The sequence below is a fragment of the Crocuta crocuta genome, unplaced genomic scaffold, assembly GCF_008692635.1.
Source record: "Crocuta crocuta isolate KB4526 unplaced genomic scaffold, BGI_CrCroc_1.0 scaffold165, whole genome shotgun sequence".
NCBI classification, from domain to species: Eukaryota; Metazoa; Chordata; class Mammalia; order Carnivora; family Hyaenidae; genus Crocuta; species Crocuta crocuta.
In genome coordinates this window covers 1,123,580-1,138,884 of record NW_027530502.1, presented here as the reverse complement: position 1 = coordinate 1,138,884, position 15,305 = coordinate 1,123,580, and the positions used below count along the sequence as shown (strand labels likewise).

The window sequence follows — 15,305 nt, the reverse complement described above, 5'->3', positions numbered from 1 at the left end:
AGCAGAAAATAAAGCATGTCATGACAACTTTGGTGTAGGTATATAAATGCGTGTATTTATTTGGAAAACTGTGTAACAGGTTAACAGTGGTTCTACTTAGGTAGCAAGATGGTGGATGGTCTTCCTTCTATTTCATACACTTCTATTTCTCATTTTTCTACCAAGACCATGCATTCTTTGAGAGGAAGTAGAACCTCATAAGTGAAGCACTTAAGATAGGATTCCAAAGTCAGTCTGGCTGGTTTAAATCCCAGTACTGTCACTTTCTGGCTATGTAGTCTTGAGCAAATCACTTTATTTTTTTTGTGTCTTTATTTCTCATCCATGAATCAGAGATGATAATAATAAGAATAATACCTACCTCATAAATTTGTTGCGAGGATTCAATATATTCCATGTATGTGAGTTCTTGAAAACAATTTGTAGTAAGTACCATATCTTACTATCAATGTAGTAAGCTCCCATTATTTGTTAGTAAGTATAGTGAGTGGGCAAGTGAGAGACAGATGGACAGACAGATACACTAGCATACCTAGAACTCAATGGTAGAGGTCTGTTATGCACGCAAGCATATCAAATTGAAGCAATTTCATAAACTTTAAAGAGGAATATGATCAGATGTTTACCATTTTTCTTTTTTTAATGTTTTTATTTATTTTTGAGAGAGAGGATGCGAGACAAAGTATTTGTAGGGGGGGCAGAGAGAGAGAGGGATACACAGAATGTGAAGCAGGCGCCAGGCTCTGAGCTGTCAGCACAGAGCCTGATGTGGATCTCTAAACCTTCGAACCTTGAGGTCATGACCTGAGCCGAAGTTGGACACCTAACTGAGCCACCTAGGCTCCCCTCTATTTTTTTAACTTTTAAAAATAATTAAGGCATAATTCACATAACACAAAATTAGCCATTTTATTCTATTTTTTAAAATTAATCATTTTATGGGCTCCTGGGTGGCCCAGTCAGTTAAACGTCTGACTTCCGCTCAGGTCATGATCTTGTGGCTCATGAGTTCGAACCCTGCGCTGAGTTCTCTGCTGATAGTTCAGAGCCTGGAGCCTGCTTCCCATACTGTGTCTCCCTCTCTCTCTGCCCCTTCCCAACTTGCGTGCTCTCTCTCTCTCTCTCTCTCTCTCAAAGATAAGTGTTAAAAACAAAACAAAACAAAACTAACCATTTTATGATGAACAGTTCAATGGCAATTAGTATAGTCACAATATTGTGCAAGTATCATCTTTGTCGAGTTCCAAAACATTTCTTTATTTCACAGTAAAACCATGTACCCATTAGGCAGTTTGTCCTTACTCCCCACTCCCTGCAGTGGCTGCAGTAACCACCAGTCTACATTCTATGTCTATGGACTTATTTATTCTGGGTATTTCATATAAATGGAATCATGTAATATGTGACTCTTTGTGTCTGGCTTGATTTAGCATAATGTTTTGGAGGTTTGTCCACATCATAGCATGTAACAGTACTTGATTCCTTTTTATGGCTGATTAATATTCTACTTTGTATGTATATGTATAAAATTATGATTTGTTCATCTGTTCATCCACTGATGGACATTGGATTATTTCTTCATTTTTGCTTTTGTGAATAGTGCTGATATGAATAGATGTTTACTCTTATTAAATAATTGTTGTGGTAGGGTATTATAAAACATTTAAGAAATGCAGAAAAAATAAAAAATGGAACTATCATATAATCCAGGAATCCCAATAGTGGGTATCTACCCCAAAATATAAAAACACTAATTCAAAGGGAGACATGGAGCCTATGTTTATTACAGCACTGTTTACAATAGCCAAACTATGGAAGCAACCCAAGTGTCCATCAATAGATAACTAAATAAAGAAGATGTGGTGTGTGTGGGCGTGTGTGTGTGTGAGACACANCACACACACACACACACACACACTGGAATATTACTCTGCCATAAACAAGAATGAAGTCTTGCCTTTTGCGACAAAAGGAATTGAATGAGAGAGTATAATGCTAAGCGAAATAAGTCAGAGAATGACAAATACCATATGATTTCATATGTGGAATTTAAGAAATAAAGTCAATGAGGTAAGGATTAAAAGAGGAACAAAAAGAGAGAAACCAAGAAACAGACTCTTAATTGTAGAGAACAAATTAATGGTTACCAGGAGGAAGATGGGTGGAGGGTATATTTTCTATGTATATATTTTCTATGTATATATATATATGTTTAAAAAACACAGTTGTGTACAAAAATCTTTTTTATTAGATTTTTAAATTTATTTTTCTTTTTAAGTTTATATATTTAAATTCAAGTTAGTTCTCATATACTGTAGTACTGATTTCAGGAATAGAACCCAGTGATTCATCATTTACATAAAATAGCAGTGCTACCTTTTTAAAAGAAAATTGGAGATCATATACATTCTGGGCTTTTTCCTCATTAAACTTTGTTTTAATGGATCTCAAATTCTGTGACAGATACTTGGTCAAGTTATTTCCATTAAAAGGTACTGATTTTAAAATGTAACTAAAAATTGCCATCCACACACAAAACAAATGGTTCACAAAAAATTCTCCTTTTCTTCTGAAAGTTTTACATTGCATTGTTAACCAGTCTTTTACTAATAAACTTAAAAGGCCAATTGACATAAACAGTCCTGAGATGTTTCGTCCACCACTGGTTCAAACTAGAGTGGCAGCTATTGGGCATAATATTCATTCATTTAGCCTTCTGAGCTTCTGGGCAGACTTGGTGACCTTGCCAGCTCCAGCTGCCTAATTGTCCACTGCTTTGATGATGCCCATGGTGACTGTCTGTCTCATGTCATGAACAGCAAAATGGCCTAGGGGAGGATAGTCAGGGAAGCTCTCATGAGCCTGTCAGGAACCATGGTAGCAGCAGCAGCAGCAGCAGCAGTGGATTTCAAGACTTCGGGGCGATCTTCCAGCTTTTCCCCAGAACAATGATCAGCCTTCAGCAAACTCACGAGCAGTGTGAGCTGTGTGACAATCCAGCCCAGGTGCATATCCAGCAGTGACTTGGCCTGGATCATTAAAAATAATCACCTGAGCCATGAAACCACCTGTTTCCATTGTTGGGTCATTTTTGCTTAGCCACATCACCACAATGAAAGTCTTTGATAGACGTGTTCTTGACAGTGAAGCCCAGATTGTCCCCAGGAATTGCTTCACTCAAAGCTTCACAGTGCATTTCAACAGACTTTACTTCAGTTGTAACATTGACTGGAGAAAAGGTGACTGTCAGGCTGGTTTTGAGAACACCACTCTCCAGTTGGCCTTAGGACAGTACTAATACCACCAGTTTTGGAGATATCTTAGAGAGGCAGATGTAAGGGCTTGTCAGTTGGGTAAATTGTTGGCAGGATGCAATCCAGAGCTTCCTGCAACATGGTTCCACTGGCATTGCCATCTTTACAGGTGACTTTTCGTTCCTTGAACCAAGGCATGTTAGCAGCTGGCTCCAGCATGCTGTCACTGTACCATCCAGAAACTGGCGCAAATAGTACTGTGTTGTGGTTGTAGCCAATTTTCTTAATGTAGGTGCAGACTTCCTTAATGATTTTTTATGTGCCTCTTCAGCCTCTAGGGTGGCCAAATGGAACCCATTTTGTTAACACCAGTAGTTAGTTGTTTTTCACCCGGTGTGTAAGGTGGAAGGGCACATTCATTCTTGAAAATACCTGATTAAAATTTATTAACACCAGCAGCAACAATCAGGACAGCACAGTCAGCCTGGTAATGTGCCTGTAATCATGTTTTCGATAAAGTCTCTGTGTTCTCTGGTATCAGTGATGGTCATATCATACTTTGTGTTTTGAGTTTCCCCAGGGTGATATCAGTGGTGGTAATACGGTCTCATGCAGTTTTCAGTTACCCAAGAGCCAGGTATACTTGAAGGAGCCCTTTACCATCTCAACAGTGGCCTTCTCAAATTTTCCCATAGTTCTTTTGTTCCTACCACATTTGTGTGTGGGAGGGCCAGTAGTGGTAGACTTCCTGGATCTGCATGTCCAATGAGGACAGTATTGATAGGAGCCTTTTCCTTTCTCCATCGGACGGACTTAGTGATGGTTTTCATGACACCTGTGTTTGGGCAGCAATCCCACTGTGAACAACCTACGTTCTGTTTCATGTCAGCGCTTACCATCTACCATCTACCATTTTAAATATTTTCTGTCTCTTAAGTGTTCTGGTATGTCATGATTTTTAGTAAACAGAATTTGTTTTTCCAATCTCTTTTGATAAAGTAACTTTTGGCTTCTATTTAACTAATGTTATGATGAGTATCTTTTTATAGAAAATATTGCTTAATTATTGTCTAAGGATAAAAAGTCCTAGGAATAGAAGTGTTTTGTCAAAGAGTACATGCTTTTAAGGCTTTTGACACACACTGCCAAATTTCCCTCCAGAAATACTATGCTGATTTACATTCCCCCCTGTAATATTTGAGTGTCTGTTTCCTCTTTTATTTGTTCATATTCTTTTATTCATCATCATTTTCATTTTAACAAAAAGCGTATCTATTTATATTGTTTTTTAAATTTCTACTCATATAAAATGTTTCACCATATGTTTGTTGTTTCCCTTTTGTGAATATCTACTTCATGACCTTAGTGAATTTCGTATTTTTCAAAATAACTAGGATTTTAAAAATGTATAATGAAGATACAAATTTTGACAATCTGTTACAAACATGTTCCTAGTTGTTGGTCTTCTCATTTTGGCTGTGGTATTTTGGTCACAGGGGATCAAACTGTCTTTATTTAGTGAAATCTATCATTCTTTGCTTTTCCTTGTTTCTGCCTTTGTGCACATGTTTTTCTAATAGGTGATTGGTATTTGTGTTTGATAATGAGCAAAAACCTTATGTTATCTTATATGAATATGGTTTAAAACTTAAATATTTTTCACAAATGTTGCTTGTCTCAGTATATATTTACTATATAAGAATTTTCCCCAGTGACTTAGACAACATTGCAGGTAAACTGAGAGCTTCTTAAACCATCAGCCTGGGATATTCTGTGTTAAACTTAAGAGGCAGACACAGATCACGGAAGACAAGAGCCTATCTGGGAATTTTTTCAGGGAACCCATTTCGACAGCATATATTTGAGTCAGAACACATTGACTTATTTGTTTACTTATTTTTTTAATGTTTATTTTTTTTGAGAGAGAGCACACGTGCGCGAGAGAGCGAGTGAGAGAGCTAGCGGAGGAGGGGCAGGGAGAGAGGGAGACACAGAATCAGAAGCAGGCTTCAGGCTCTGAGTTTTCAGCACAGAGCCCGATGCGGGGCTTGAACTCAGGAACTGTGGGATCATGACCTGAGCCGAAGCCGGACACTTAACTGACTGAGCCACCCAGGTGCCCTGAACACACTGACTTTATCTTCTCTCCATATTTCCTCTGGGTCCAGAGCCTTCTAGCTTGCATTGACATTTGAGGCAGTGAGATCCGCATTCATCAAAGAAAGATTGAATTTTGTTCATCATGCCCAATTGATGTGGACAGGAAATTGGACTGGTGTTGGTTTTTATTTTTTTTTTTGAGGGGGAAATTGTTTTTATCCTTTGAAAATCATTTACCTGGAATACCTCATTTCTTAGGCATTCCAATTCATTTGTCTTTTTATATCTTAGGGGAAACAAATTAGATGAATCAGTGCTAACCTAGGTAGGCATCTGGCATTTTTTCCTGCATTAAAAATTGGAAGTGACTCTTTGGGTGGCATAAAATGGAGCATCTGTTTACTTCAGGCTGAGGATGTTAATGACAAGTCATTTAGGATTTATCTACTTGTTTTTGTATTTTATTTCTAAATGATCTGACTTTATTTTTTGTTTGTACAGAAGTAAACATGTTTATAATGAAGGAAATCAGAAAATAGAAGCAAGCCAATCATGTCAAGGTGATTACTGTTGGTACCTTTGTACAGATGCATTCAGATCCTGTCATATATATAGTCATTCACGCATTCTATAGAAATGCAGTCATGTTATATGTATCATATAATGAGCATATTGCCATGTCAGGGGTAGATATATACAGTTTGAAATAAGTGCACAGAATTCTACTGTGTGGGTGTACCAAAATATAATGCAGCACTTCCGTATTGTTAATCATTTAGAGTGTTTTCTATTTCTTGCTATTACAGGTATGTAATAAACATTATTTAAAAAAATTTTTTTAACATCTTTATTTATTTTTGAGAGACAGAGAGATGGAGTGCTAGCGGGGGAGAGGCTGAAAGAGAGGGAGACACAGAATCTGAAGCAGGCTTCAGGCTCTGAGCTGTCAGCACAGAGCCCCATGCGGGGCTTGAACCCATGTACCGTGAGTGGCTGAAGTTGGACACTCAACTGACTGAGCCATCCAGGAGCTCCTGTAATAAACATTATTGTAGCTCTATCTTTGCTACATCTAGATATTTATCTTTATGTATTTCCTTAGGACAAGTTCCTCAAAATGGAATATTTCCAATTTCCCAATTTCTGAATTTTACAAGTATTATTTATTTATTTGCTTATTTATTTTTGGAAATTTTCAGGAATGTGAAAAATAAAGATTGGGTACCTTTTCAAATTTATTACATGAAATCAAATAAAAATTCCTCTTACATGTAAAGGCATTGTTTGTCTTTCTATTTCTCTGTGGCAATTCATCTTCCACTCTCATTTATTTTCCTGGCTGTAGAACACAAATGTGAAAGGGTCATTGTGATAGGAATTCTAGAAGGTTTGTTTCCTATCTTTATTCTTTCTGGAACGTTGATTGTGTGTGTGTGTCGGAGGCGGGGTTACTTTTTGAGGGCAAATTTTTAGAATGGAAGTTTCTATTGTCCATGTCTGTTCTATCTATTTTCACACCGGGGAAGGTTTTTGCTGTTGGCATTACTGTTTGCTGAAGATTACTTACCTTGTTTTCAACTTCTACCCTTTTTCTTTTCCGTGGACATCAAGAGCCCACCTTGTTCAGTTTTTGAGCAAGATTATGGGGGTGGAGAGAAGATAGGTCCATTTTTTCAAGATAGGTAATCTGATATGGCAAATACTTTACTAGGGCCAAGTCTTGTATAATTGACTAGAGCAATTGGAACATTAAGTTATTTGGGCAGTGCTCTGTTTTCTATTTTGGGTTCTCTTCCTTGTAAATCTTAAAAACTTTGTAACCTAGAACTTCATTTTATCAATGATAAGTGATCTGATTCAGAAAACAAAGATACAGATTGGAGCTAAAATACTCCAATATATGTAAACACAAAAATACAGAACAGTTTCACTGTCAACAAAGTTGAGGAAAGATGACTGTCTGTCTTTTGAAGGGTAAGGAAGAATTCTCTACTTGTTTGCTTTTGTGTGTTTAGATTTGTTTGTCTCAGTTTTCAGTTTCCATTGTGAATCATTGAGCGCAGAAAAGGCACACCACTAATTTAGGAAAGACCTGAGCATGTGAAGGTAATCACACCTTCAGAGAGATTTGTTGCCTAAAGAGGAAATTGCTGCTGTTTCTTCCAGTGCTTTAATTAAGAAACTGGCCAATGCAGACCTGTTGATTGACAAATAACTCACTTTAGGAAAAACCCGTTGTGTAAAGAGTTCAAGATGAAATCTGAAATGTAGGGATATTATCAGAAAATGATTTTTCATTTTTGAAGGATTCAAAACAGATCTTTCAAAACACCTTTGATAGTTTCAGTTAGTGAAGGATTAAATTGTTGAAAAAACTGTAGGCAGGGAGTAGCAAAGACCTGGGATTAAAATTGGTGTCAGGAAACTTTGAGGCAGATGATTGATTTGTGTCTAGTGATCATTAGATATAGTATTGCAGTTCAGAACCATTGTCAGTTTTATTTGTGGTCCTAGATTTTGATAGAGAATGTTGATGAAGATTGTTTTGATAAAATATTAAAGCCAAAAGGTATTTGCATATATTGCAAAAATATTTTTAAAAATATGAAGACAGACTTTCTAATATACCACATGATTATTTCCTGGTAAAGAATTTGGTCATGAATCACTTCTTTTTTTTATTGAAATATGATTTACATACAAAACTATATATATTTAATGTATACAATTTGATAAGTTTGGATAAATGTACGCATTCATGTCGTGAATTGTCACCATAATTAAAGTAATGAACGTATTCATCATCTGTAAAAGTTTCCTTTCTTGGAAGTTACTTCCTGAAATGAATCAAAGAATGTTTAGTTTATATCCAGATCCATTTTACTCTTTTCTCATGTAAATATAATATAATTCTGTATTATAGTCATCTGATTACATTGGATGAGAGGAAAAAGTTTGCTAATTTCTTATATTAAATGGTTGATTTGTATAAATCAGTATTTAAATTTTAAAATATATACCATGTTCGCTTCACTTCAGCAGAATTTTTAAAAGTTATTTCTTTTACCTTCATATTATTTGTGAATATTATTGTGAGTGTATTTTTGAAAAGAGTAGATAATGTGTCACATTGGAGTGCTTGAAATTCTGGAAATAAACTTGTGTTCAACCATTACCTTTAGCTTCTTATTATAGCTATGTTTTAGCCAAATCCAATATTGGTTTTGGAAATTTCACTTATTTAAATATTGAAGCTTTTACCATGCACATTTAAGTCTTGTTTTTCATGATAATTTTAGTCTGTAAAGTCGCCATAAAGACTGAATTAGCTAACACTGAATCTTTGCTTCCCATGAAGTTACAAGAGGCTCTGGTTACATCATTTTCATCAGCCTATCAAAACATAACCTTGTTTTGTGTATTTACATTTAAAGACATCTTACTTAATATACATTGTTAACTCATTATCATCTTTGAAGAAATCATGACCAATGACACTGTCACTCACCTCTGAAGAAAGCTTATCTAATACACGTGTTTTCTCCATAAGGCACATTACAACCTTCTAGGAACATTAGACAGCACTTCAGCACTATGCTTGGGGCCACTTTAAAGGGTGAAATCACTCATAGAAAGCACAACAAAACAAAAACAGAAACAAAAAACCCAAAAAGCTTGGCACAAAATATGCTGCCAAAAGGATACTTGTTTGTAGCATAAGAGCTGATAAAGGACGGCAGAGTGTAATCTTGTTTGACCTCAGCTGAGAACAAGCATGTTGGATGAGTCAACTTTTTTTTGCTATTCTTTGCATGTCTGTGAAGGATCATGAGCGCACTTCCGGGTATGTTTTGCTCTTTATTATTTTGCTTAGTGTAGCATCAAGCACAGTTTTTATTTGCAATTTTGTGTTGTGGAAGTACTTTTAAATTTCTAAAGCCTTTATTATAAAAGCAACATTTTATTCACATGAATTTGGACAATGAAAATTTGTATGTATTTTTAATATTGCTTATCACGTTTGAGTCGCCACTGTATATACCATACTGTTATATAATATTTTAAAAGAGAGTAATTGAGCCTGCATAAGGACCTTTAGGGAGCAATGGAAATCAATCTCTAATATTTGCTGGTGAATTTAATGTTTGGTATCCTGTGATAGTTAAAAAAAAGAACATTTGTAATAAAAAGAAAACGCTAATCCACTTTCTGACTGTAGAGGGAAACAGTATATTTTGGCTCAGAATTAATGTTGATTTAGTAATTACTACAATGTTCTGTGTGTGTTTATCCTCAAAGATCTGTTTTGACTTACCATTTCTTCTGAACATTTTGCTACGAGTGTCATTTTTGTATTTCTCTGTTTCATGGGATTGGTTTTAGATTTGGTTAGTAATAATAGGCAAAAAAGTGACTTGGCACAAAATANACACACACACACACACAGTCTCTCTCAAAATTAAGTATTAAAAAATTCTTGAAAAATAATTGACCATTTTATTTCTTGTTCATCACAACCGATCAGCTTGGGTGTTTGTTTGAGCTGGTTTTATCTATGCTGGGTCAGTGTTGTTTGAAATGTCACCAGGTTAACATAGTTACCAAGTTAGATACAGTGAGATTGTTTCCAGGTTAGATTCATCTAGCTCTGAAGTCTAAGTCAGTCCTTATTTAACTGATGTGGTCTTTTGCTGGATGATGATGATGATGATGATGATTTTGGCAAAGAAAGGAAAAGCTTTAAAGTTATATTTTGCCAGTTTTCTTTCTTTAATAACTTGATTTTATTAGTGTCCCCTCTCCACCGTTGACTACCCCCTAAACCTCAAGCAGAAGTATGTATTTTCTCATGTTTTTAGGAGGACTGGGTAACTGCATCTGTTAAGTTAGAAAGTTTAGGTTTGTTCCTTCTGTTAATAAAATATTTTAGTCCTAGACAAGAGGATACTTTTGAAGACGAATGGTTTTCAGTTCTGAGAACTCAGTTCTCATTTCTCAATCCTACCCATTGCTTTATGATGTTTAAGAATTACAGCTACTATTGAATGCATATTTGGGACCACTGATAACCTATACTGTACCTTTGTGTGAATTAAACATGCGGAGGAGGGGGGGTGTCTGGGTGACTCAGTTGGTTAAGTGTCGGACTCTTCATTTTGGCTCTGGTCATGATCTTGTGGTTCCCGAGTTTAAGCTCCAGGTTGGGCTTTGTGTTAAGCATGTGGAGCCTGCTTGGGATTCCCTCTGTCTCTGTCTCTCTCCGCTCCCCTCTCTCTGCCCCTTTCCTGTGCTCTCTCTGTCTCTCTCTCTCTCTCAAAAATAAATAAATAAACTTAAAGAAAAGGAGGATGAGGTGCCTTTTGGGTGAGGAGAGCTTTCACCATGTGCCCTGGTGCCCTTCATCTGTGCTGTGAGGGTTGAATTTTAACACCTCATCTACCTCACTGCCCTCAGGAGGCTATGTTTATAGTGTTCAAATGGCACAACCATGCAAGGATTCCCTAAGGAATATCTTACACATATTATCTAATTTAATCTAAAAGTCATTTTATATCCACCCAAGCATTAAGTACAACTGCTAGTATTTATTTTACCAGAAACATTTATTTTAGAGTTTTGATTTCCATAAATGAAAAAACTGAAATTCTGAGGGGCCAAGGGACTAGCACCCCTATGTAGGGGTGGCTTATGGCAGAGTGGAGGGGGTCACTCCTCTGTTTGTGTTGGTCAGGGTCTGTCCTCTTATCTACCATCACCTAATTTCAGTCCTTGTTTTATGGCCAGAAGTTAAGAGAAAGGAAGATAGGTAATTCACAATCACAGGTTCGATGGTGTTGGTTACAATTATGGAACGTAGTAAGATTGGTGAAAATCATGCTGTCTTGAGTTTGACAACTGTAATGATTTTTTATGTAGTGGCTTATGTGGAAATCCCACTGGCTTTTTATTTATAAACTGTAGTAGCCCCTGTCTATAAGTGGTGTTATTCTTAGAGACATAGTAAAGACAGTAGCAGAATGAGGCTCTACTCTTTTCTGATCTGAGGTTCATCTCTCCTGTCATCTCCTAAAAACAGAAATTCTTAGTGAATGCAAATTTTAAATGTCACCGTGGCCTTCAATAGGAATGTAATGGAAATGTTAAATATTATGTTGTTTAGCTTTTCCCAAAGAGAGGTGAGGATATACTTAGCCTCCCCCTATATAGCCTATCACTAATTCTGTGCCAGTATGAACACAGATGAAAATTATAGATAGTGCTTCTGATAGTTTGTCTCTACTCCCTACTTTGGAGCTTTTTTTTTTTTTTTTTTGGCTTCATTCATATCTGTAAAATCATGTTAGCCCTGCTTGAATCCCAATTTCAAAGATTTTCAGCTGCAAAGTTGACAAAACTATTGACAGGGGTGGGAAGTATTGAGAGTCTTGCTTTTAGTCTCTCCTTCTCCCTCTCCCCAAGAATGTGTTTATTTATAAGAATTAAAACTACAGATCTTGCTCAGCAAAAGGCGGTGTTACCTCCTGATAAACTCATGGTAAGTTGAAAATATTGTAAGTCACAAATGCCTTTAATCCACCTAACCTACTGAACATTATAGCTTAGCCTAGCTGGTGTTAAACATGCTCTGAACCCTGGCAGTTGGGCAAGAAGCCCTAATATGAAGCTTATTTTTTAATAAACTATTGACTATCTCATGTTTATTGAATACAATACTGAAAGGGAAAGACAATAGCTATATGGGTACAGAATGGTTGTAAACATGTCAGTTGTTTACCCTTGTGATCATGAGGCTGATGGGGAGTTGGGGCTCACTGATGCTGCCCGGCATTGCGCCTATTGCTAGCTCAGGGAAAGATCAAAGTTCAAACTTGGAAGATGGTTTCTACTGAATGTGTATCACTTTTGGTGTCATTGTAAAGTTAAGAAATTATAAGTCTCCATCCTAAGGTGCGGACTATCTGTAGCTGCAGCATGATGATATGTTGGAAATACTAAATGCAAGTTCTACTGTGAAGTTTGACAGTAGCCACAGGCACAGATTTTATTTCTCACTATGGGAGAAAAAAAGACTTGTGGACAAAGTGCTTTGAATTTGGGCCTTTTCTTTAAAAATTTTTTTCAATGCTTATTTTTGAGAGAGAGACAGAGCACGAGTGGCAGAGAAAGAGGGAGACATAGAATCTGAAGCAGGCTTCAGGTTGTTGGCACAGAGCCTGACGTGGGGCTTGAACCCATAAACTGCAAGATCATGACCTGATCTGAAGTTGGATACTTAACTAACTGAGTCAGCCAGACATCCCTGGACCATTTCTTTTTCAATGAATTTACTTGGAAAGAATCTTCAAAGGTAGCGTTTATAAAAACAGCTTTATACACTGAGATTTTAAAGGGTGTTCTTTAAAGATTCCCTAGGTTTATTGGAAGAAAAACATGAAAGCTCATAAATCTGTACAAATACCTTCATTCTTGTGTAGAGAGGGTTAATAGGCTGCTTTCCATATAAACTTCTAAAACCATTTTTTGAGCACATTGCATGCTTATTAGCTTGCTTCATAACCAGTGGTTATCTTGAGCTTTTTTGTGGCTAAGAGTAAGAAGAGCAGAGAAGTTTTAGGCACACAAGTCTTTTTCTGCCTCCTCTCTGTGGAGACCTGCTTTACAGGACTGTTGGATTAGCACTTGTGTGACTTTATGTGTGAAATAACCATCCGTTCCCCATTCTTCGTTATCCCAAAGCACTGGAGTACTCCACTGACTAAAATTAACCCCCTGCACCTTTGGCATTAAAAGCTTCTATAGGGGAGTCTGGGTGGCTAAGTCGGTTAAGCATCTGACTTTGGCTCAGGTCATGATCTTACAGTTTCTGGATTCAAGCCATGCGTTGGGCTGTTGCTGACAGCTCGAAGCCTGGAGCCTGCTTCTGATTCTGTGTCTCCCTCTTTTTCTGCCCCTCCCCTGCTCATGCTCACGTGCTCTCTCTCTCTCTCTGTCTCTCTCTCTCTGTCAAAAATAAATAAACATTAAAAAAAAGCTCTTATATAATCTATACACAAGCTGTTTTTCCAGGGTTTATTTTTACACTTCCTTCTCATACTCCACTCCCAAGCCATACTGTGTCCTCACAATTCTTGAAGTAAGTGCTGTAGTTGGTTTCCCAGTGCATTTGTGCATAGTGTTCTCTTTGTGTGGGACACCTTTCTGGTCTGTTCCCTACTTCTGTTTTATCTGTTGAAATCCTACCCACAGACTAAGTCTTTCTTTCCTCCATGAAGCTACTCCTAGGTGGAAGTCAGTGCTCTCTCTGCTTTCCCCGTTCAAGTTATGCCTTCACTGTAGTAATGATCCCAGTTCATCTTGCATGCTGATGAGTTGAATTCACGTTTTATCACGGTCATGCATGCTCATGTCTTATAGGTCTCTTTTTTTCTGAGCAATGCTTAACATTTATAAGCATTTATTACAAATATTAACATTTGTAAATATTTTCTGATTCATGAATCAAAGAATTCAGATATAGTCTCCTTCCAGGTATCCTAAATTTTGCATTTTACTACTTGTATATTGTTTGATTTTCATTTACTAAATGATTTTCTATGGCATCTTCATATTTCTCTGTTTTTTATTTTTTAATCTCTCTCTCAGTTTATTGTCAAGTTGGTTTCCATATAACACCCAGTGCTCATCCCCACAAGTGCCCTCTGATTGCTTTTTAAAATTATTTTAAACTCACAGGAATGTTCCAAGAGTAATATAAGGAACTCCTGTATAACTATAACTATTATACAGATTCACAGTTTATATTTTGCTCTTACTGCTTTATTCATTCTGTGTGTGTGAGCCATTTAAGAGTAACTTGGAAGGTCACTGGGCGGCTCAGTCAGTTAAGCGTATGACTTCAGCTCAGGTCATGATCTCATCATGGCTCATGAGTTCAAGCCCTGAGTTGGGCTCTGTGCTGACAGCTCAGAGCCTGGAGTCTCCTTCAGATCCTGTATCTCCCTCTCTCTCTGCCCATTCCCAGCTCGCACTCTGTCTCTCCCTGAAAAATAAATTAAAATATTGGGGCACCTGGGTCGTTAAGCATCCGTCTTTAGCTCAGATCATGATCTCCCAATTTATGAGTTCAAGCTCCGTGTAAGGCTCTGTGCTAACAGCTCAGAGCCTGGAGCCTGTTTCAAATTCTGTGTCTCCCTCTGTCTCTCGGCCCCTCCCTCACTCATGCTCTACCGCTCTCTCAAAAATAAATAAACATTAAAAAATTTTTTTAAAAAAGATTAAAGATATTAATAAAAACATTAAAAAAAAGAGTAACTTGGAGACATTCTGTTCCTTTCCTAAGAACAAGATGATTGTTTGACACAGCCATATCATGATCAGAGTCAGGATATGTTACTGATACTTTATTTCTATCAAGTCTAGAGTTCATATTAAAATTTCACCAGTTCCAGTAATGACCTTTCTAACTCTTTTTTTCTCTAGTCCAGTACAGGGTCTAAAGCCCACATTGCATTTTGTTGTCATTTCTCTTTAGCTGTCTTTGATTTGTAACGGTTCCTCAGTCTTATTTATTTATTTATTTATTTATTACCTATTTATTTAGATTTTCACATTTCTGTAGAGTATAGATATGTTATTTTGTAGAATATCCCTTAAATTGGATTTGTAGGATATTTCTTCATGATTAAATCATGCCAGGAATGCATGATATCAATTTGTCCTGGTATTGATGAGACCTGTGATCATTTTGTTAAGTCTTCCAAGACCTTCCACTAAAGAAGTACTTTTTTCCCTTTGTAAGCAATTAGTCATTTGTGGGCTGTAGATTTAGGCTATAGGAATATCCTGATTCCTATCCAACTTTCACCCACTAGTTTAGCAGCCATTAATGGTTTTCTGACATCAGTATTCCTTCTGTGCTTATTGACCTTCAGTGGAAAAGAAGGACTTTTT

The 15,305-nt window shown here is 36.8% G+C and overlaps 1 protein-coding gene and 1 pseudogene across 2 annotated transcripts in view; one reads left to right on the top strand and one right to left on the bottom strand.

The window, feature by feature from the left end:
- Positions 1–15,305, top strand: part of ELAPOR2 (endosome-lysosome associated apoptosis and autophagy regulator family member 2) — a 220,181-nt gene that overhangs the window by 80,942 nt on the left and 123,934 nt on the right. The window lies entirely within an intron of this gene.
- Positions 2,701–4,138, bottom strand: LOC144233783 (elongation factor 1-alpha 1 pseudogene; annotated as a pseudogene).